The following is a 3,344-nucleotide window of genomic DNA, read 5'->3' as shown; positions in this document are numbered from 1 at the left end:
CAAGTTTCTCAAATGCCACTCACATGCCAGGCAAATGTAATTACCCTCAACTCTATGCTATGATTCATACAATAACTATGTGAAGTAGGTATTATTATTCCCAGAGGCTGGGATGAGGGTGAGGCAAGCAAGATGCCTCGGATCCAAAACTTAAGGAGGCACTCATTCTTAGGTTTATGCAAGGGTTTCAATGTACCTTATCCGAGTTCTGTCCTGATTTTTCCCATTTTATTGAAGAGAATCTGGGTTCGGTGAGATAAATTATCTTGCTGGTAGGTGGCAGAGGGAACAAAGTCTATATTCTTATTTTGCTATCTACAGGTTCCTAGAGCAAAGCCCGGTACACAAGATTTCATCAAATGAATGAACTGAGTTGGTAGCATGGGTAGCACGTTGGCCTGATGTTTGACGTAGTAGCGGTGGTGGTGCTGCTGCTGCTGATCATGATGATGGCGGTGGTAGTGGTAAATGCCCAACCTTTGCCATCTGTATGCTGTGTGCTAGACACTGTGCTAAGTGGTTTGCATATAATTCTCCTCGCAGCAACTCCATGAGTTAGGCACCATTATTATCATTTTCATTCTAATATGAAGCAACTGAAACTCGGAGAAATTACCCACACGGCCTGAGGTCATACAGCTAGTAAGTTTTCATTAAATCTGGTGTGTGAACCTGAGCAGCCTGCTTCAGGAGCCCTTAAACTTGATTTTGTCAATCTCATTTCAAAGCATTGATCAAATATTTTGTCGACCTCAGAATAATCAAAGGCTGGTTACCCATCTAAGAGTTAGCTCTGAACCTTCAAGGGGCTAAAGGTGTTTCAGAACCTTTCTAAGGAAGACAGCTCTGTCCTGTGTCAGCAGGGCTGATACGGGAATGAGATATTTAAGGAGGCATTGAAGCTGAAGGAGACAAACTCAGGATAGCAGACATGCCAACCCTGTTCTTGTGAAGTGTGTTTACTCATCTGTTATGAGCTCACTCTAATGCAACTTTACTTTTGGTGTAATAAATTGTATTAACTTTATGCTTGAATGAGTTATATCTCAAAATAGAAAAATGTGTATTTCCAGGAGTCTTCTTTCATTTACACATGGAAGTCTATGGGAGTTTAAAAAATGGATTTTAAGAGCCTCAGTGATGGCTAAGAAATTGCTATTTCAGTCTTGAAAATTGCCTTTTCTACCAGAAACACTGAGCAAGGAAATCAGGCTATCTGATCTTGCTGGATTGGAAAAAATTACTCAGGTGCTGAGATGGCCTCTAAAATTTAATTCCTTCCCCCTGGCCCCTGATGTTTTGAAAGAAATTAAACCTCAGGTTCCCTCATCAGAATTCCTAATAAATAGGATAATACAAGAAGCTAAATTATTTCTCTTAATGAAAGATGTCTCCCAAATGTTCTAATCCTTTTTTCTCTGTTGTGGTGAGATCCCAATAACTCTACTGAATAGTCTATTAAAAATTGGGAGCCTAAATAAACTCAGGAGTTTAGTGTTATCTTTCTGTATACAAAGAGTGTGAGCTCCCACCTTTGGACCACAATTACTTTGCTTAGGTTCAATGACAAGCAACTGTAATGATTTGGTTTTAGCCCTGTAATTCAAGTAGTCCAGGTCCAATAGCAACACTCAGTCATTCTTTCTTTTAACAGCGAGCTAAAATTAGTTGAACTCTCCTTTACCCACAACTGTGAAAAGGCAAAGATCTCCAAATTCTCTCCAGTGTGAGAAAAAGTGTTTGGTTTCTCATGGTGACTGCCTTTCACCCTTGATTGCAAATGTCTGCAGTCACACAATTTTTTATCTCTTCTTGGTCATCTGTCAGCTATTGTCCTCTCTTTCTAGTGCTCAATTCCTAGCATGTTCCTTTTTTCCTCCTTTACAAAAGGCCCTCTAACAATATTATAGAATGTAATGGACGTTTACTCAAAATTAGAGACTCAGTGGGAGATTTTAGCAAGAACAAACAGTAAGCAATCCAAAAGTAAATCTTAGAATTTCCAAATAGGACAAAGAAAGCTGGGAAGAGTGTTAGTCTCACCCTAACAGTAAGAAACAAGTAATTGACAAAGTCATAAATTTTCTTAAATCTATCAGAAAATTCTGATTGATAGATTGAGTTCATCAGACAAACAACTGGCCTGAAGTCCAAGGAAAGTAGAGGGCCCCCAGGGAGGGCATTTGATAAGAAGAGTTTAGTTAAATATTTTAACAAAGTGCTAAAGGCTAGGGGTGGACTATGTGAGAATATAAAACACTCGGGTGTCACCTAAACAAGGAAAATCCATATCTACCCACAGGCCCTTTACCAATGCTCACAGAGAGATTAGGGGCAGGGTGGGAACATGTAGAACATGTTCCTCAGTGATAATAGGCTTAGAGAAAGGAAGCAGCTGCTTTTGTGGAAAAGCCAGGAAGTTGCTTGGATCCTCTTCTCTTAGAAGAATGAAAGCCTTAAGACAATGTGGGGACAGCAGCAAGCCCTGAAACCCCTAAGGTACATGAGGACCCAGGCAGCTGAAGAGTGGGTTAAAGGGGAAACAAAAAACCCCTCCATTTGAAGAGAAGGGGCAAGAAACCATCAGGCACTCAGGACAGGACATTAGAGGTCCTTCTGCTGCTATACCTAGTGAGAGGAATGATCATTAAGAAAGTCTTAGCTCTGAGATCCTAAGACCAGGACTTAGGACTAAGATAATAAACAGTCCCCCTCTCTACCACTACCACTCCCATAGATGGAAAAGCACTGAGTAATGAGCAGCAGCAGCCTTCTGGGGGAAGGCAAGTCCTTTAGGATGGAGCGGGAATGTTGAGAAAATTATCCCATAAGGTCATCCTCTCCATAAATACAAGGTAATGCCAGAGGAGTCTGAGGCAAGTGGTGTATTGAAGATAACCAGAGCAACATCGGAACCCAAATCCGGTTCAACTCCTGACCTGACTGACTACCCTCCCCAGCCATCGATCACTCCTCTGCCCACCAGACACATACACAGACTAGCAGAAGAAAAGGTGTATCCATTTCCACTTTCCAAACATAAATGATATTTACCATAGACTCTAGCGAGCTCCATATGCTGTCTAGCATTCAGTGAAAAATTACAAACATGCAAGAGAGAAAACTTACTCTCAAGAGACAAAATAATAAACACAGTCAGACCCTGAGGTGACTCAGAACTATTGGATGGGGAACTTAAAGCAACTATGATTAATATGTTAAAGATTCTTTTGGAAAAAGTGTATTATATGCATGATCAGAAGGTGGGTATCAGGAAAGACATGGGAACTACAAGAAATATTCAAATGAAAATACTAGGGGGAAAAAACATAGTTCCTGAGATA

Source organism: Meles meles, chromosome 7, assembly GCF_922984935.1.
Source record: "Meles meles chromosome 7, mMelMel3.1 paternal haplotype, whole genome shotgun sequence".
Classification (NCBI taxonomy): domain Eukaryota; kingdom Metazoa; phylum Chordata; class Mammalia; order Carnivora; family Mustelidae; genus Meles; species Meles meles.
This window is presented reverse-complemented; position numbering follows the sequence as displayed.